This window comes from Trachypithecus francoisi, unplaced genomic scaffold, assembly GCF_009764315.1.
Source record: "Trachypithecus francoisi isolate TF-2019V2 unplaced genomic scaffold, Tfra_2.0 Lachesis_group0, whole genome shotgun sequence".
Taxonomy (NCBI): domain Eukaryota; kingdom Metazoa; phylum Chordata; class Mammalia; order Primates; family Cercopithecidae; genus Trachypithecus; species Trachypithecus francoisi.
This window is the reverse complement of record NW_022681453.1, coordinates 22,114,860-22,136,257: the sequence shown is the minus strand read 5'-3', so window position 1 is coordinate 22,136,257 and position 21,398 is coordinate 22,114,860. Positions and strand designations below refer to the sequence as shown.

The window sequence follows — 21,398 nt, the reverse complement described above, 5'->3', positions numbered from 1 at the left end:
TGACTCTAGATCAGGTGATGTTGTACCCCAAAGACCTTTCACCAACTACTCTTGTACTTTGGCTGAAACACAGCTCACTCTCCTCATGGCACTGGCCTTCATGGCCTTTATTCATTCACTCATTCTGAAATGTGGTGGATAAAAATTGATGACTTGTAAAAAATAGAAAATTGACTCCAAAAGGAGCTCATGATACTGAGCATGCCATTGAACCTGCAGCGATTTTTGTTTTGTTTTTATTCAACCCTTCCTCATCTTTACTGCCTATGTAAGTTAATACACTTTCGGCAACAAGTGACAAAAGAAAAAAAAAAACCAAAATGACTTAATAAAAAGTAACAGAGAATTTATTTGCTCTGGTGACAGAAATACCCGAGGTAGATCTGGCTTTCAGTGTGATTGAACCTAGGGGTTTATACAGTGCCAGCTGATTCTCCCAATCTCACTTTCTGTCTCTTGTCTGTTCTCTTCTGTGGCCACTCTCAGGCAGGCTCTCTTCATGTGGTGGTGCTCAGCAGCTGCATTCTCATCACAGCTTCAAAGCCAGTAGAACAGAGCCTTCCCCAAAGGCTCTGCTTGGCTCTAATGCCCATTGCTAAGCCAATCTCTGTGGCTAAGGGTGGGGGACATGCAATGCTCTGACTGGCCAGGCTCATGGTATTCACATAGTCAGCCCTCCATATCCATGGTTCTGCAAACATGGATTCAATCAACCGTAGATCTAAAATATTTGTTTAAAAAATATTCCAGCAAGGGGGCAACAAGGAAGTTCTTAAGAGCACAGCTGGAAAGAAGCTGAGTTACAGACAGCCTGCCAAAATAATTTCTTCATGCCAAAATAATTTTTTCAAAGCCCAGACTTGCTGTACCCTGTGACCTCCAGACTCTGCTCAGGGAAATTAGCAGAGCCATTCTCAAAACCAACCCATCAAACATGACCCAGTTTGCAGCAGTTTATTTTAAAGAACTTATTAGGTATAGAGAAGGGAATATTTCTCTGGATGAAGTGGTCAGAGGGAGCGGAATCTAACGTACCCACACAGGTAGAAAAATCTACAGACAAAGACAAGGACAATGTAACTGGAATAGGATATAGGGACAAAACCACCCAGTTTCCATCAATTTATGCTGAGCTAGGCACTGAGCAAACTGAAGCAGTTTGTGTTCCTTCTTCCAAACCAGCCACCCCTAAGACTACTACCCCACCCTCATAACCATCTCCAACAGCTGTTTCACCAGAGTTTGCCTATGTCCCAGCTGACACAGCTCACTTTGCTTCTCAGATATTAGCAATGGCAGCAAGTGAAGCAGGACAACCACCACCATATTCTAACATGTGGACCCCTTATTGTCTAACTAATAAGAATCAACAAAGTCACCCATCACTGCCACCTGCACCTGGGCCTTTTCCCCAAGCAACTCTCTGTCTATCTAATCCTAAGGATCCACAGTTTCTGCAGCATCCAACAAAAGTCACTTCTCCAACTTACAAGATGATTGAAGATAGTAAGACCAGTGCCCCACCTTTTATCTTAGTAGGTTCAAATGCTCAGAAAGCACAGGAATGGAAACCTCTTCCTGGACATGCTGTTGTTTCAAAGTCAGAAGTCTTGAAGAGTTACGCTGCAGCATAAGTGCCCATTGCTGTTCCTGCAGATGAGAAATTCCAGAAACATAGCTTAAGTCCCCAGAATGCTCATCTTGCTACAAGTGGACAAGATGTCCCCAGGCCAGAGAGCCTTGTTTTCTTTCTGTTGTTCTCTCAGTAGAAGGTGTAGCTTTAAAAAGTTCAGGATCTGGTGACAAATGTGCTCCCTTTGGAAGTTATAGTATTGCTTGGGAGATAAATGTGACTCCTGCTCACAAAGTTTGCAAAGCAGAAACTTAAAACTCATCCAGAAATGACACTGTTTGGGTCAACAAACGTTCAGGGAGGAGTCTGCCACCAAGAGTAACATATCAATAAACTTCATACAGTATAAAAATATATATATTCCACAAAGGTTTGGAAAGCAAAACTTGAATTTGCCGCGCAACAAGTACTAGGATGAATCCACACAAATGAAGTGATGTGTAGGCATTGTGTTAGGTATTATAAATAATCTAGAAATGATTTAAAGTATATGGGAGGATGTGCGTAGGTTATGTGCAAATACTATACCAGGTTATATCAGGGATTTGAGCACCCACGGATTTTGGCATTTGTGGGGGTCCTGGAACAAATCCCCCATGGATACTGAGAGATGACTGTAAATCCTCTGGAGCAGATGGACTGAAAATGATGCTGTTTCTTTCAGAAAAGGGAATGAGGGAATGGACACTGGATGCCTGTATTAGGGCCCTTAACATTAGCTGCCATAACAAGCAATCCCACATATCCACGGCATGGCTCAACAATCAGTTGTATTTTTCACTCGTGCAAAGTCAAATGCAGAGATGTTCTGGTTGGGCAGCTCCCTTGGCAGCTCTCCACCAGCACTGACTCAGGAAACCAAGCCTCTTCCATCTTGGGCATGCTGCTACCCACATCACATAGTCTCCAAGGTTGTTGTCGAAGGGGCAAAGTGAACTGGATGAAGCATAACTGTTCTCAGCTGCCTTGGCCTTGAAATGACCCAGCAATCTGCCCTTGCATTCACTGATGAGAACTTAGTCACATGGCCCACACAGATGCAAGGGGGCTGGGAAATACAATTTAGCCACGTGCCTAGGAAGAGGAAACAGATTTGTGACCACCTGGCTTATCTTTGATACAAAGGCAAACACAATCCATTTCAAATACATAGTGAGAACTGCCCACTGGCTCTACTCTGGTCAAACATTGAGTCAGGGCCAGCAGCGTCCTGAGAGGTGATCTGGTTCCACTCTCTAATTGAACAGATGGAAAAGTAAGAAAAAAAGGGCCTTTCCCAGATCACTAGACACTGATGTAAAGCACATGGATTTAACTAAATGTCTCAAAAAGGAGTAAAGAGGCATTCCCTCTCTGCAGATGCCAGAAACGCCTTCCAACTACCAACTTACAGAATCTTGCTCTTATCAAGAATGAGATAGTAAAAAGGTGGTGGGTTTTATAGCCAGATAGCCCTGAGTTCAAATCCTGGTTCTATCTCCTTCTAGATTGAACAAAGAGTTAAGCTCTCTGAGCCTCAATTTACTCATCTGCTCAACCACAAGCATTCAATTCCTACTCTCTTCTTATTTCCTACAGTAACACCAGTGATTCCTAGCATTTTCCAGGAGTGACTGATAGTTACTCTTGGGCCCAAGAGTATAATATCTTTTTCCCAACTTCTTTATGGTCAGGGCACTAAACCCAAAAATACTTCCACAGAAATCTGTAGAAGCTCTGAGGATGAGGAAGTATCTCTTTGCAGAGGTGAATTAATCTTTGTATAGTAAACATTTTACTCCCAGAATGTACTTTGCTGATTCAATTATCACGATTCCTGCTAGAACTTGGCTAGCTAAGCTGAAAATGGAGATATACTAACTTCTCTCCAGGTCTTAAACAAGAATAATCACTTCTTCGTAGGAGGAAGTGGCTCCATTCTTGGAGGTGACCAAATTCTAGATCCTTTGCGAGCCTGTGCCTGGTAGACTACCATCTAGCAGGAGACCTCAACTCGCCATTTGAACAGACCCTAACTCTCACTCCTCAGGCCAAAAGTGCATACCATGACTAAAGCGTTAAACAAACTGTCTGACTCCATGTTTCCAGGTCCTTTCTAAGGAAACCAAGCTATTTGCAAAGTCAAGACCTTGACCAGTCTCAGTAGGACCAGACCAGGAGATTAGCTTTGTTTCCAACACCAGTAGCCACCCCAGGGCTGTGCACAGCAGAGGCTCCCCCACCCCAGACAGCCCCCCAAACTCGGGATGGTCCTTCCCTTCCTTAACTCATCAAAACTTAACTTTGTTGCATGGCTCATTCCCTCTGATCTTTGCCAAGCTCTCAATCAGCCAACCAACTTGATAATGTGAGTCAAGGCTGCCAGTGATAGCATTTCCCAAAGATCAAACGTTCCTTTAAACAGAGGCCTCTTTGAGACAAGCCACCTGCTTCAACCCCAGAAAAGTACATCTGAAAAGTAAGTTTGGTTGAGAAGGCATTTCTCTGTCTTGGGAATTCTATCAGTTTAGCTTTGTCTAAAAGTATGCTATATCACAAAAATTGACCTCAGGTCTTGAGGCATTCAGTGGTTCCTCAAGGAACATGGCCACAGACACTGTCTGAATTCCCTCCACATTGAATTAAGCTTCTGGGCAGGGGGCAATATAATCGTAACATATTCATCATATTTTGCATTTGCTTGCCAGGCTACACAAAAGGGCATTATAAAGTTTTTAAAATTTCGTTTGGATGCTTCTTAGAGGAGGTCTGCATTGTGTCTATCCACACTTTCGGAAACATTATGGTTTGCTCTTCATAATACCAGCTTTTTAAAAGGCATGCCTTTATTTTCTTCTGTTTCCTTCTGCTGGCATTCAGAGACCGAGCCACAAAAGTGTCCCTGAAGTGTGGAAAGTGAAAACTGAGAAAGAAACATATTCATTCCACTTTGGGTTAGTTACTCTATGACTGACTCCTGCTTTTAAAAGGTACATCATGGTATTACTGGGATGACAGAGATTTCTGTTCAGGATCCTGTCTGATAGGCTATAATTCAGGGCTTACTGAGAAAACAGCTAAGGGAACACTTCCTGGAGGAGCTCACCACCCTCCCACGGGCCCTAAACCTTGATGATTTGCACCCCAAAATAGATCAGCACATATACCTCACTCCTGCCTCATTTCAGTTCCAGTCACACCTGGATCTTACTTGCATTTCATAAGCACTAAAATATTGGGGACCTTTCTTAGTAAGAGACCTGCTTAAATTTCTATTAGGCAGACAAGGCACTGAGAGCTGAGGCCACTAACTCAGAGAACTGACCTCTAAATAGAAAGAGTCCTTGTTTTCATCCAGGCTAGGAGGGATAGAATCAATGTCTGTTCAACGCTCTGCCTCTCTGCACCGTGAGACAGCTCATACAGCAGAGACAGCCCTGGCTGGGGAGTCAGGAGACCTAGGACTCTGCCAAGAACAAGATGTGGTGTGACTTTCTGCAACCTACTGTCACAGCCTCAATTTCCTTTCTTGCAAAATGAGGTGGAGTGGGGAGAGTTTGGTCTAGGTCAAACTCAACCTTTCTGCTGCTGGGAGGTGGTGTGGGGGAGGTTTTCCCTTCCAAGAAACAGAAGAGAGGTTGGATCCTCTCCCTAAGAAAACATGCAGGGACCCAAATGTCACATAAATTGACGGCTTGGGAGTATTAGCTTAATAACCCTCAAGGAAGGTATTCTTAAAACCCTCTCTAGTAAAATGGCAACGAAATAGTTGATTCTTCTTTTCAAAAACCTGATGGTCATCCTTGAGTGTTTTTACTCTTACCTCTGCCCACCCCAACATCTAATCCACCTCGATTTCCCCACTGTGCTAATGACACAAGACAGACCCAAAGGCCCAGGCACCCCCGTCCATGCTGCCAAAGCATCTGTCACACAGACACGTCTCCCTCTGATCTCCTACAGCCCATCAGTGGATTCTCCCTGCCCCCATAGCTGGAGAGCTGCTCTGCCTAGTGGCTTTCTATGGCCCTTCATGGTGAGGCTCTGGCTTGATCTCCCACCAAATTCCCACCCAGCCTCATCGTTCTGCTTTCTGTTTCTTGTATTTGCCAAACTTGTTCCTACTTCAAGGTCCCTCTGCCCCCAGAGCTTCACATGGCTTTAAGGTCTCCATTCAAAGGCCTGCTTCTGGGAGAAACCCTCCTATAGTTACTGGCTCGCCCGTCTTCCTGCCCTGGTGTTGTCCCAGCACTTATCACTGACTGGAATGATCCCATTTGAATAACCTTTCTTCATTTATCTTGTCTGTGTCTGTTCCCTCCTTCTTCCACTCCTGCCACCAAAATGTAAGTTCTGCCAGAATAGGGTCCTTACCTGTCTTGTTCACTCTGTAGTCTGGCTATGGTGGCTATATACTATATATTTGCTAAACTAATTAAATAAATTATAGTCAAGTCATTCCTTTTATATCGTGTAACAAAGCTAGTAGACTGGTTCCTGTTTTTAAAAATATTTCCATTGATTTTCATGAAGACATCAGTAGAATGCCATTAATATCGCCCCTAGGATTTATTTCTCCAGATTAAATTTCTCTTATTCCTCTAATCTTTCTCACCAGTCTTACTCTTATCCTCTTAATCACTTTCCAGGGGCTTCCCTGGAGGCTCTCCAATTTCTCCTTGTCCTCCTGAGAAGTTGAATAACCTTGTTCTTACTGGGACCCACAGTGAACCTGCAGCGGGGGTGGGGCAACAATTCTGCATGGCAGAGGGCTTAACAACGGAGGTTTCCTAAGCTGGCGTAGATTCAGATGCAACCACGTTCTAGCTCAATGACCTTGAGTGTGTCACTTCCTCAGCCTTGGTTTCCTCCTCTGTAAAACAGGGCTGACAAAAATATCTCAAAGAGCAGTCTGCGGTGACGCTTCCAGGAGCTTTCTCCAGCAAAGCACGTCGCATAAGGCCTGATGCACACCAACACCTCAGTAAATGACAACTACTTACTAATAAATAAGCTAAAACTATAGCCACTTTAACTAAACAGGGGAACCATGCAAGGATACTGAGCTGTATGCAGGCGACGCTCTACATGGTTTCAGATGTTGTAGGTGAAAAGAAAGGGTAAGCGAGAAGAAAGATTACGTATGAAAACCCTGAATAAAGCAAAGGGGGCATGAAAGACTGTCTAAAGCCTGTTCCTGGAGTGACAGGCACGAAACAGACTTCACTAATTGTAGTGTCCACAGTGAAAGAGCCACCTGAGCGTGCAATAGAAGCAAGTGTAGGGGGCAACAGGCTCACCTGCCTGAAGGGAAAGAACACCTCCTTTTCATTCCTGGAAGATGAGCTCATACAGGGATGTCATCCAGGGTGTCACACACCTGCCTTTTCAAATGCAGAGCACTCCTCAGCCCTGGAAGGAGCGGCAGAGGCTTGACTCCACTTCCTTCGGAGGCCCCAGGACCTGCTCAGAGATCCTTGTTAATGGAAGCCTCGTGGCCCCAGTTGGCAGAGATTCACTGAGAGATACACAAGCACCAAACTCAGAAAGACTATTTTTAGTAGGTTTATGTTGAAAGCACACACTTCCACAATGACCCAGCACAATGGGGCAACTCTGAGGGCCCACCAGAACTGATGCACTGCAAAAGCAGTGGGTGGACCTCAGGGTGCTTAGAGATCAGGATCCATCAGACCACTCGAGCAGTGGAGTACTAAGCGGCTACTAAACAGAATGAATGAGATCTCTATGCTGTGACATAGAATGATGCCCAAATATATAGACAGAGGTAAGGTGCAAAACTCTCTGTAGGGTAAGGGTCAGGGAGAACTGTGCCTCCCTCCTCTCCAGGAGGAGACCTGCAGCAAAGCCTCACATCTCCTTCCATTCCTGACTCAGCCTCCCCAGGAGAGCTGGCCATGCCCTGCACCATGTGTCTTAGAGGGCAGAGAGGTGGGGGAAGTGTACGAGGCCTCCTAGGTCTCACATTGCCTATTCCAGGCATAGCAGAGGATCACACCATCTCTCAGTCCCTTTCCTGGGCTTCTCGTCTCCAGCAGGGAAGTAGGCAAGAGGAAGTGAGCAAACCCATGCTTTCTCCCTCAGGCCCAGCTTCTCCTCTGACATCACGGTGGGTGGGTCAGGTCAGGTGGGTGCCCTGTGAGCCTGGCTGTCTCCAGTTCAAGGTGCCATGTGGCCATCCCCTTACCAGAGAGCTGTCAAAAACATAAAAGCTGGGTTGGTGCAATGGTTGACACCTGTAATCCCAGCCCTCTGGGAGTCTGAGGCAGGAGCATTTCTTGAGGCCAGGAATTCAAGACCAGCCTGGGCAACATAGAAAGACCCCGGTCTCTACAAAAGATAAAATAGATTAGCTGGATGCAGTGGTTCATGCCCATAATCCCAGCACTTTAGGAGGTCAGTGCAGGAGGACTGCTTGAGCCCAGGAGTTTGAGGTTGCAATGAGCTCTTATGGTGCAACTGCACTCCAGCCTGGGCAACAGAGTGAGACCCTGTCTCTAAAAAGCATAAAATTTAAAAGGATGAGTAGGGGTGTGGCGAACAGATCCTAAGAATGATGTTCAACGTGCCCTGGCCCATTCGTGTGTAATTTCCTCTCCTGACTGTGGGCTGGCCTAGTGACTTGCTTTTAACCTACAGAACACGGCAAAGTGGTGCGATAGCACAGCGTGATTGGTTCCTTCAGACAGAGTTTGCATCTCGTTGGCACACTCTGAACGTAGCTGGCTGGGAGAAAGCAAGTTACTGTGTGCAGGGCTGGCCCACATAAAAAGAAATGGAGGGCGGCCTCTAGCTGACAGTCATAAGGAACTGAGGTCTCCAGTCTAAGAGCCCACAAGAAACCAAATCCCACCAACAACTGTGCAAAGTGAATCCTTCCTCAATGGGGTCTCAGATGAGTCTCCAGCCTTGGGTGATTCCTTGATTACTGACCTGTGAAATACCCTGAGGCAAAGGATGCAGCTAAGTGGTGTCTGACCCCTGTAAGATAATAGATGTGTATGAGTTTGTCAGTAAGTTCATGGTAATTTGTTACATAGCAATAGGCAACAAATAAGGGAGCATTACTTGCCATTACTTTCAATGGCAAAAACTGCAATTACTTTTGCACCAGCCTAATAAAATGAGAGTTTGTATAGCACAGTGGTTAAGAGCCCAGGCTTAGAGCCTGACTGCTTGGATTCAAATCCTGCCTCCCCCTTCAACCTCTTTGTGTCTAAGTTTCCTTATCCTTAGATGGAGTGTGGTACTCGTCCCACACCATGGCCTGATGGTAAGGATAAAAAAAGTTAATTCTGCTAGAGTGCTTCGAACAACGTGTGGCCCCTCGTCAGAGCCCAGGAAAGGCTGGTTCATGCCTGTGTGTGTTCACTCCTTGCTCTCACTCCTAAACTACTGAGAGCTATTTTCTCTAAGGAGGATTATTGTGGCAATTTTCGCATTCTAAGACATACATTTTATGCTCTTTTTTTTCATAGCAATGAGCTTTTTTATCATTTTATATGTGGAAAAAATGATAAAGTTCTTTTAAAAATTCATATTAACTTCCTGTTAGGCCCTTATAAGGATGAAATCGCTCCCAAGTTCCTATAAAAAAACAAAATTCCATGCAAGCCAACTTAAACAAAATGGGGATGGCCTTGCAGGGTGGACTCTGAGGTATGGCACAGAATAGAAAGTTAGGAAATGTTCAGGGGTCTTGGAGGAAGCTGGGCCCAGGGACTGAGAGCATGGCTGGATCCAGGTGGACATGGCCTTTGGCTATCTCTTTGGCCACATGGTCTCTTTTTGCAACTCTCCTTTAGGTTTCTCTGAGCCTGTGGTAGAAGGTGGCAACCCACACTGTTTAGAATGAGCAGAAACTGATTAGCTCCTCCATGTCCCAACTCCAAATTCCTTGAGGAAAGAATCTGATGGGTCAGATGAACACTCCTGGTCCCACCTGCAATCACTGTGGGTAGGGCACAGCGTTTTCTAATACAAACTGAACTGCTGTGACTACACCAGGCAGTAGCAGTATAGAAAGAGGAGAGGAAAGGGAATGGCTAAACAGTGTCTGTTCCAAGTCCTGTCCTTCTTTTTATGAAGTGACAGTAGGAAATTAAGAATTTTGTCCAATAAGCTCTCAGAGACTTTAGAAGAGAGATCATATTTGCCATGAACACTAGAACCCATGAGAAATTTCTCATTTGGAGAGAAATTGAGCAATTTCTTTTAATCAGCTGGATTCACCCTTCTCTCCTTGATACCCTGATCCACACAGGGTTGCTGCTATCCTACTGGGCATGAAACACCAGGGTACACGGTTCTGCCTAGCTGATACTCTGTCTCAGTACGGCAAGCCTAAGAACATTCATGGGACCCCTGAAATCGGTACTTAATATACCAGTTAGTGGGCCATATGCATGTCACCCATAACCTACCTCAGGGAAGAATGTGTTCCTCCTCGCTCTGTCCTTGTAAAAATCACAGTTATAAACAAAACATAGTATAGGCCCAAGTCCACAGCAAACTCTGCATCTCATACAATGATGCTAAAGATAAAAAATACTTGAAATTACACCTCACTTATAATGAGATAAGTACTACTATAATGAGATAGTAGAAACTTATCTCAATTAGCATAATTATCTAATGAACATTCAAAGAGGAAAAACTAATTACTAGAATCATGGGCTCTCCTGGTTGGAAGAAAACTCACAGGTCAGTAAAAGCCTGTTCTCTCCCCTGTCTCTCCTACTCCCCAGTAGGTACAGGAATTCCTTTTACTATGTCTCTGCTGGGTGGGTGCTAATTCTGCTTCACATCTCCATTTCTGGATAACTATGGTTATCGGGAAATCTTGACTATGGTGGAACCAAAAATTGGCTTCCTTGTAACCTACCAATTGGCACATTTGCCCAAATTTTGCTTCTGAAACATCATAAACAAACCTTCTGCTTACCTCCAGACATCTTGTTTTACGAGCTAATCAGGTTTTTATCACCTAACCACTGCTAGTTGAGCTCTCTGTAAATTGTAATGAATCATGTTTCAGCCAATGACAGTTCACCAGAGCTGCAGGTGTCTAGCCTCCCACTCTAAGATTCATGCGACATTTCAAGACCCTACCTCAGCCCCACCTTCCTGACCTCTCTCCTCAATTAAATCCCTGTTTGCCAAATGTGGTAAAGAAAACGCAACATAAGCCCCTAGTGAAAGCTACCACAGCAGAGCTCTAACACCACCCCAAATTTCACATTCTTGGCAGCCATCTCCCACCTCAAGGCTGCGGTTTACCGCACCGCCTGAATCTCTCTCCCAGACTCAGTCTGAGGCCCTTACCTGCCATCCTTGTGCAACTTGTTGTTTGGACCCAAGGGCTGGACTTTGTATTTCTCTGTTAGGCTCAAGGTTGCTTGACTTGACCTGGCTTTGCAGACTGTTGGCATTGCTCTGGCTCATTCTTCTCTCATCCAGTCTATTAGCTCTACTTCTGCCCCATGGTGGCCTGGAAATGTGATCAGTATGCTATCCATGTGCTCACCCACACAGCTAAAAAATAATAATAAATAAAATTTAAAAATGTTAAAAACTGAGTAAGACAGCAGCCAGAGATGAAATGCAACACAATACTAGCAGTTGGCCTGACAATGATAACAGCCCTACCAGTGTCTCCAAAAATACACCACTTGACACATTTGGATTGAAGTTTTTCTGGTATTAATGCCAGCAGAAGATGAAGGCAAGATTCATCCCACAGGAGCTAAAATGCTGAGGACAGAATGGTGAAGGGAGGTCAACACATCCCATGGGTCATTATTATAGCTATTATCAGTCTCTCCATTCTGGGTATCCTATAACTGCAGCTTGTCAGGTCATGTGCAGCAACACACAAGTTGAAAAGAACTCCTGGAGATTTAAGAGCCTTGCTCTGAAAAGGCTGCATTTTTATAGAATAAAGGTATTTGTTCCATAACAATAGAATATACTCATGATTTATAAGCAAAACAAAGATGTATGGCCTGCCATTCTAATAATATATATTTTTATTCTAAACACAATAAGCAGATCCAAAGGAAAGAGAACTCCTGGATGAAAGCAGGTATCTATGATATCAAAAATGTAGGGGACAAAGACAGAGAAAAAAATAACAAAGGAAAAGAAAAACAAATGCCAGAAAAGTAACCAGAATAACTGCTTTGCATTTCCCCAAATCTGGATTTTGATCTTACCTACCATTTCCAGTTCATCTCCAATATTCACCACTCTTCCACACTGGCACTATTACCACCACTACCAACCCCTCTATTGCTACTACTCCCACCACCAAAAATTCTATCTGTGCCACTACTACCACCAAGTACCCCACTGTCATGCACGTCCGTGTGAAGAGACCACCAAACAGGATTTGTGTGAGCAATAAAGCTTTTTAATCACCTGGGTGCAGGCGGGCTGAGTCCGAAAAGAGAGTCAGCGAAGGGAGATAAGGGTGGGGCCGTTTTATAGGATTTGGGTAGATAAAGGAAAATTACAGTCAAAGGGGGTTTGTTCTTTGGCGGGCAGGAGTGGGAGTCACAAGGTGCTCAGTCAGGGAGCTTTTTGAGCTGGGATGAGCCAGGAAAAGGAATTTCACAAGATAATGTCATCCCTTAAGGCAAGGACCATTAAGGCAAGGACTGGCCATTTTCACTTCTTTTGTGGTGGAATGTCATCAGTTAAGGCGGGGCAGGGCATTTGCACTTCTTTTGTGATTCTTCAGTTACTTCAGGCCATCTGGGTGTGTATACATATATATATATACAAGTCACAGGGGATGCGATGGCTTGGCTTGGGCTCAGAGGCCTGACACCCACCACTGCCACAATCAACACCATTAATACCATGACTACAAAAGACTACAATTACTCTGTTATAGCCACTACTACCAACATCATCACCACCAACCATATCACCACCACCAACCACACATCAACAATATCACTATTACCAATAATAACACCATCATTATTACCACTGCTGTCAACAACACCATCACTCCACTGAACCACCAACCCCACAACAAAACTTATCTTCTCTGAGCATTGCTCCAGGTATCTAGAGGAAAGGAGACCTGGGCTATAGTTCTGACTCTGCTAATTAGCTGGTGACTTTGGGCAAGTCACTTTACTTCTTCGTATCTCAGATCATAAACAAGTTGAACGACTGGAAGAATTAATATTATATTACGTCTGCTCTTAAGGTCAACCAAAAATATAAAAAGTCCAAAGAAATACAAAAAGTGCTGTAGGGGTAAGTCAGTCTAAGCATTTGGTCTCCACCTCCAGGACACACAGCTGCAGCTGAGCTGGAACATTAATTTCTCCATGTCTCTTTATTCCTCTAGGATCAGAGTCTCTCTCTCTCTGTGTGTGTGTGTGTGTGTGTGTGTGTGTGTTTCTTAGAGATAGGGTCTCACTCTGTTGTCTAGGCTTGAGTGCAGTGGTGCAATCATAGCTCACTGCAGTCTTGAACTCCCAGGCTCAAGAGATGCTCCCACCTCAGCCTCCCAAGTAGCTGGGACTACAGACATACACCATCACGCCCAGCTAATTTTTAAATTATTTTTCTGTAGAGACAGGGTCTCGCTCTGTTGCTCAGGCTGGTCTTGAACTCCTGGCCTCAAGCAATCTTCCTGCCATGGCCTTCCAAAGTGCTGGGATTACAGACATAAGCCACTGTGCCCAGCCTAGGATCAGAGCTCTTAATCAGAAACCATAAAGTCCTCTAAAACTGTAGGCAGAAAAGGGTGTGTCTCAGCAAAGAACACACATAACTTTTAGTATGTTCTCAAAGGGGTCCCTTTCCCTAAAAACATTAAGAGCCACTTTTCAGTGCTAACCTTATTATTAAAAGACCTGGAAGTCAGAAGGAAAAGTCAGAATGGGAGAAAGAAGTTTGATTTTTGAGTGAATAGTCTGAGGTTACAGGGCCATCTAGGTCAAAGATAGATGTCCTGTGGGGGAGGTTCCAAGATGGTCAAATAGGAACAGCTCCAGTCTGCAGTTCCCAGCATGAGCGATGCAGAAGATGGGTGATTTCTGCATTTCCAACTGAAGTACTGGGTTCATCTCATTGGGGCTTGTCAGACAGTGGGTGCAGCCCATGGAGCAGGGCGGGGCATCACCTCACCTGGGAAAGCACAAGGGGTCCGGGAATTCCCTTTCCTAGCAAAGGGAAGCTGTGACAGACGCTACCTGGAAAATCAGGACACTCCCACCCTAACACCCTAACACTGTGCTTTTCCAACAGCCTTAGCAAACGGCAAACCAAGAGATTATATCCCGTGCCTGGCTTGGGGGGTCCCATGCCCACAGAGCCTCGCTCACTGCTAGCACAGCAGTCTGAGATCGAACTGCAAGGCAGCAGTGAGGCTGGGGGAGGGGCACCCGCCATTCAACAGAAAATTCATGCTAAAAACTCTCAATAAACTAGGTATTGATGGGACGTATCTCAAAATAATAAGAACTATTTATGACAAACCCACAGCTAATACCATACTGAATGGGCAAAAACTGGAAGCATTCCCTTTGAAAACTGGCACAAGACAGGGATGCCCTCTCTCACCACTCCTATTCAATATAGTGTTGGAAGTTCTGGCCAGGGCAATCAGACAGGAGAAAGAAATAAAGGGTATTCAATTAGGAAAAGAGGAAGTCAAATGTCCCCGTTTGCAGATGACATGATTGAATATTTAGATAACCCCATCGTCTCAGTCCCAAATCTCCTTAAGGTGATAAGCAACTTCAGCAAAGTCTCAGGATACAAAATCAATGTGCAAAAATCACAAGCATTCCTATACACCAATACCAGACAAACAGAGAGCCAAATCATGAGTGAACTCCCATTCACAATTGCTTCAAAGAGAATAAAATACCTAGGAATCCAACTTACAAGGGATGTAAAGGACCTCTTCAAGGAGAACTACTAACCACTGCTCAACGAAATAAAAGAGGACGCAAACAAATGGAAGAACATTCCATGCCCACAGATAGGAAGAATCAATACTGTGAAAACGGCCATACTGCCCAAGGTAATTTACAGATTCAATGCCATCCCCATCAAGCTACCAATGACTTTCTTCACATAATTGGGAAAAACTACTTTAAAGTTCATATGGAACCAAAAAAGAGCCTGCATTGCCAAGAAAATCCTAAGCCAAAAGAACAAAGCTGGAGGCATCACACTACCTGACTTCAAACTATACTACAAGGCTACAGTAACCAAAAGAGCATGGTACTGGTACCAAAACAGAGATACAGATCAATGGAACAGAATAGAGCCCTTGGAAATAATACCACACATCTACAACCATCTGATCTTTGACAAACCTGACAAACACAAGAAATGGGGAAAGGATTCCCACTGGCTAGCCATATATAGAAAGCTGAAACTGGACCCCTTCGTTACACCTTATACAAAAATTGAGTTCGAGATGGATCAAAGACTTAAATGTTAGACCTAAAACCATAAAAACCCTAGAAGAAAACCTAGGCAATACCATTCAGGCCATAGGCATGGGCAAGGACTTCATGACTAAAACATCAAAAGCAATGATTGCAACAAAAGCCAAAATTGATAAATGGGATCTAATTAAACTAAAGAGCTTCTGCACAGCAAAAGAAACTACCATCAGAGTGAACAGGCAACCTACAGAATGGGAAAAAATTTTTACAATCTACCCATCTGACAAAGGGCTAATATCCAGATTCTACAAAGATTCTTAAACAAATTTACAAGAAAAAATCAAACAACCACATCAAAAAGTGGGTGAAGGATATGAACAGACAGTTCTCAAAAGAAGACATTTATGCAGCCAACAGACACATGAAGACATGCTCATCATCACTGGCCATCAGAGAAATGCAAATCAAAACCACAACGAGATACCATCTCACGCCAGTTAGAATGGTGATCATTTAAAACGCAGGAAACAATAGGTGCTGCAGAGGATGTAGAGAAATAGGAACACTTTTACACTGTTGGTGGGACTGTAGACTAGTTCAACCATTGTGGAAGACAGTGTGGCAATTCCTCAAGGATCTAGAACTAGAAATATCCATTTGACCCAGCCATCCCATTACGGGGCATATACCCAAAGGATTATAAATCATGCTGCTATAAAGACACATGCACACGTATGTTTATTGTGGCACTATTCACAATAGCAAAGACTTGGAACCAACCCAAATGTCCATCAGTGACAGATTGGATTAAGAAAACGTGGCACATATACACCATGGAATACTATGCAGCCATAAAAAAGGATGAGTTCATGTTCTTTGTAGGGACATGGATGAAGCTGGAAACCATCATTCTGAGCAAACTATCACAAGGACAGAAAACCAAACATCGCATGTTCTCACTCATAGGTAGGAATTGAACAATGAGAGCACTCGGACACAGGGTGGGGAACATCACACACTGGGGCCTGTTGTGGGGTGGGTGGAGGGGGGAGGGATAGCATTAGGAGATATACCTAATGTAAATGACAAGTTAATGGGTGCAGCACACCAACATGGCACATGTATACATATGTAACAAACCTGCACGTTGTGCACCTGTACCTTAGAACTTAAAGTATAATAATAAAAAATAAAATAAAATAATAATAATAGAAAAGATAGATGTCTTGAGTCAGGTATCTCCTGACTCAAAGATAGTCAGAAAGCTTCAGTTCCTTCATGGCACTCACTTGATATTTTGAAGTTGTTTTTCATTTACTTGTTTAATGTCTGTCTTCCCCAATTAGCATGAAGCTCCCTGAAGATGAGGCCTATTTTTGAGGGTTTTTTGTTTGTTTGTTTGTTTTTTGAGACTAAGTCTCACTCTGTCGCCAGGCTGGAGTGGCACCATCTTAGCTCACTGCAACCTCTGCCTCCCGGGTTGAAGAGATTCTCCTGCCTCAGCCTCCAAGTAACTGGGACTACAGGCACATGCCACAACGCCCAGCTAATTTTTATATTTTTAGTAGAGACTGGGGTTTCACCATGTTAGCCAGGATGATCTCAATCTCTTGACCTTGTGATCCGCCTGCCTTGGCCTCCCAATATGCTGGGATTACAGGCGTGAGCCACCATGCCTGGCCATTTTTGAGTGTTTTTTTCACTCCTGTGTGTCACCAGGCCCTTGCACAGTTACTCACAGAAGAAAAAGGAAGATCTTAATATGAATCAACATCAACATTATGTGTAATGCTCAGGGTCTTGGTGTTAATTTTTGACACTGCTTGAATCTAAAATCAAAATAAATGTTTATTAGTCTCAGATACAACTAGAAACAAATTTTTAAATGATGAGAAAATTTGAGTGTAGGCAGGCATTTCGGTAAACTGGCCTTTCCAGCACCAGGGACACAGTGGGTGAAGCCTGGCACCGAGGTACTTGCCCAGGGAACACCCCAGATCTAGCTGCTCCTCTTGGGCAAGGGCTCTTGCTGCATGGATGGGCTACTTCACCTGCTTTCATTCTCTCAACCACAAGACAGGGAAGCCGGACTTGGTGCACCTCTAGCTTGGTGTCTGAGAACCTGGCCACACCAGCCAAACACCTTGGATAAGCCACCATCCTTCGTGGCCTTGGCATCCTGCTCTGCTGATAGGGAGCTGATGAACTCTCTGAGGTCTTTTGCCTCAAAGGAAGGCCAAACTAGCTGCCAACTACCCCTCCTCTCTCCATTGGGCATCAATGTCAAGGTCTAACCTAGTGGACTTTACTGCTTACATCACAGAAGTCAAGTGAAAAAGTCAAATGTTGCCTCAAGCAGTGGCCTTCCTCATTCAGACCCCAAAATGCACTCTGAGGGGGAAAATTCCTTCTAAACAATGTTAGTGAAGGCTTCAGTGCCACTCTCATTGGACACTGATGACTTCACATAGTCTTTACCTAAACTACTCATTCTATTTGAACTAAAATGTTAATGGGCCTAGGTTTCTAGAAGACCTGAGTCATTGGTGGACTGTCAGAGAGAGGAAACCACCCACCTTCCTGGCTCCCACGGAGGCGGGATTGAGCCAGCAAGGAGAGCCAGCTTCCAGCCTGCTGCCCAGGTTCACTGCTGAAGGTGGGTTAGCCAACATCACCTCCCCCAACAGCCAGTGACTCTTTATTGGGACTTCCGGACCAAGGAACCACCTCTCACCGTGTCACACGGCAACTCGGATTCTATGTCTGCTGAAATGATCATCTCCTTCGAGCTGCTCTCATCCCTCTGTCTTTTCTCTTCATTAACCTGATTTCCTACCAGGCTTTTCTCAGTCATGTGGGAGGATGCAGAATTTAATCCTTATTCATTGTTCCTTGAGGATTTACCACATGACAGACACTGTTCTGAACATTCTGCATGTATTAAGCCCATTTAACATGAGGTGGGTAGGGATTGTTATTATGCCTATTTGTGTTTGAGGAAACTGAGGCCCGGCAAGGTCGGGGAGTCAATCGTCTGTGCTCTATAAACACAGCAAACAGCCCTGAAGGAGTCTCCCCACTCTTGAGAAGCTGACGTTTTTAGAGTGGGGAGACAGAAAGTGAACAAGAAAACAAATGAGGTAATTTCAGGAATAAATTAGAAGATGTATATGAAGGAGACTGGCCCAGTCTCGTTCTAGGTCACACAATAGCTACTAAGTGGGGGCACTGGGCCCGGAACCCAGGCTATCTGACGCCAAGGGCAACCTAACATTGTACCCCACATCATTCTTCTTAAAGGGGCTTATCTGGCATTTCCTATGTGGTTCCTTTGAGGGAATTAAAATGAATTACTGCATATAGAACAATGTAGCAAAGAAGAATGTATTAAAAAGTTTCTTTTAAAAAATTCAACAAATAATAATAACCAGATGAAGGAAAATTCTCTTCTCTAGGTTATTTGCTTCAGATCCACACTTCAGATGAAAATGGCGGAAAAGCAGGCAGAGATGGAGGAAGACTAACAGAAAGCGCCGAGCTGTGACTTGACGCCCATTCCAAGGGCAGTGTGGCTCATGTGAGACCAAAAGAAGAGTAGGAATGAACGCGAGGGTCCTGTGAGCAGCGGGTGACTTTGCTGAGCTTGGTGCTCTTAGAAGACCAGCCACTTTTGTCCCTGCAGCCCGGGAAGTAACGGTGGCTCCGTCGCGTCTGGGAAGATCTCCGTTGCCAGGGCTTCCTGGACGCGCCCCCGCACAGCTTTCCAGCAGTCCAGGTTCCTCCTGAGGCTCCAGAAGGCGAAACTGGACAGGAGGCCACTTTTCTTCTCAGCCTAGAACTCAAGAGACCTGAAAGGATGGAGGACTGGCCACAAGAGATGTTTCACAGAGCAGCTGAATGAACAACACCGTCAATGCTGATCAACTTTCCAGTGCTATCTGGGGTGTGTGGGTGTGTACATCACATTATATAATCTGGAATGCTGAGTACATTTAATATATCTTCATATAATACACGTTACTATATAGAGAGAGAGATAGATCCAGCCGGACGCGGTGGCTCACGCCTGTAATCCCAGCAGTTTGGGAGGCCGAGTCGGGCAGATCACGAGGTCAGCAGTTCGAGACCATCCTGACCAACACGGTGAAATCCAGTCTCTACTAAAAATACAAAAAATAGCCAGGCTTAGTCGTGCGCGCCTGTAATCCCAGCTACTCAAGAGGCTGAGGCAGGAGAATCGCTTGAGCCTGGGAGGTGGGGGTTACAGTTAGCCAAGATCACGCCACTGCACTCCAGACTGGGCAACAGAGTGAGACTCCATCTCAAAACAAACAACAACAACAAAAAAATCCACACTTCCTTAAGATACAATCCTCCTAGGTTTGTAACTCCTAGGTTTCTGGTTCAAAGATCGTAGGAAAAAAATGCCCTTTAAAAAAAAAAGAAAAAGTTACCCAAAAGACATTCTTTTCACTAACTGTTCAATTATTCTCCATAGAGATTATACCAATGCAAACTTCTGCCAGCACTACTGACAACACTATTAATCATTGATATACATCTTAGACAATTTGGTAGGAGAAAAGTGGCATCTTGTTGTTGCCTTAATTTGCATTTCTTTGATTATTAATGGAGTTTTTAAAAATCCATATTTTACGTAATGTTTTTCTGACTTTAACAGAGGATTTGTAAACTCAGCGAGGAGAGCATTTGTAAAAGGGTTAAGCACCCCAGTTTTCTAACTGAATTACTACACCATTAAAATGAGCTCCGCACAACATGTCAGCAAGTAGGCCTCTGTCTGAGAGACAGAGAAGGGTGTATGTGGCTTCTTTTCTAAATCAGAGAGCTGAAAACCCAAGCAGAGCCATGTCCTAGGAGTAGGCACCGACCCCCACAGTCACCCGCCCGTCCTGTCAAGCAGCTTTTCCCAGCTAACCTGAGTTCCCATCATAATTCCTTAAAGCACTGAAAAGTTTTTGAAAAGACACAAGAAATATTTCTCCAGTTTTTTCTATGACTAATTTAAGTTGTAGTAACACAATAATACTTTTCACTTGAATAGTCTCTAAGATACATTTTGAAAACAGCAGTAGCCACCTTGAGACATATATTTATTGTGAGTTTTCAGCACTATACCAGTAGGGGTACAAAGAAAAATTCTAAAATAACTACTTATAAAGCTTAAATGAATTTAATTAGACTGCTAAAAATGAAAAAAATGCGAAATTATAACCACCCTAGACATGATTAATTATATTTACATTATGCAGAAAGCACAGGAATGGAACCACCCCACGGCTTTTTCTTCCCAGATTCAGAGGTATATACTGTTGCCAGCAAGACAGCTCCTGGGGGAGGCAGACCTAGACCCAGTGTCTGCAGTCAAAACAGTGAGGGTTTGAACAGAAAGGGTCTCTGCCTGCCTCCACAGACTCATGATCACCAAGCCACCCCTGCAACTTGGGCCCATTTCCTGAAATCCCTTCCTGCCTCTTCCCCAGTGAGAATCCATGGAGCCCCTCCATGCCAGATCCAGCCATCCATCATCCCTTGTCCCAGCTCCCCAGGGCCTAGGACACATCATCATTTTTTTGGTTTTTTGGTTTTTTGGTTTTTTGAGAGAGCTTCTTGCCCTGTTGCCCAGGCTAGAGTGCAGTGGCACCATCATGGCTTGCTGCAGCCTCCACCTCCTGAATTCAACCGATCCTACTACCACGGCCTCCTGAGTAGCTGGGACTATAGGCACATGTCACCACACCCAGCTAATTTTTTTTTTTTTTGAGACGGAGTCTCGCTCTGTCACCCCAGCTGGAGTGCACTGGCCAGATCTCAGCTCACTGCAAGCTCCGCCTCCTGGGTTCACGCCATTCTCCTGCCTCAGCCTCCCGAGTAGCTGGGACTACAGGCGCCCGCCACCTCGCCCGGCTAGTTTTTTGTATTTTTTAGTAGAGACGGGGTTTCACCGTGTTAGCCAGGATGGTCTCGATCTCCTGACCTTGTGATCCGCCCGCCTCGGCCTCCCAAAGTGCTGGGATTACAGGCTTGAGCCACCGCGCCCGGCCGAATTTTTTTTTTTTTTTAGAGATGGGGTCTCACTATGTAGCCCAAGCTGACCTCAAATTCCTGGGCTCAAGCAATCTTCCTGCCTTGGCCTCCCAAAGTGCTGGGATTATAGGTGTGAGCCACCATTCCCAGCCTACAGCACAGTTTTTGATCTGTCTTGCCAATTGTCATTACAGTAGGTGCCCAGGAAACAAGTGCAGAATGAATGAATAGAGACTGGCAAAGTGAGCCCTCCCCATGGGAGCCTAAGAAGGACAGATAAGTGGTCCATGGCA

At 44.6% G+C, this 21,398-nt stretch overlaps 1 pseudogene; it reads left to right on the top strand.

Annotated features, from left to right (window-relative positions):
- The first annotated feature begins 844 nt into the window (after positions 1–844).
- LOC117083011 lies at positions 845–1,888 on the top strand (annotated as a pseudogene).
- The last annotated feature ends 19,510 nt before the right edge of the window (positions 1,889–21,398 follow it).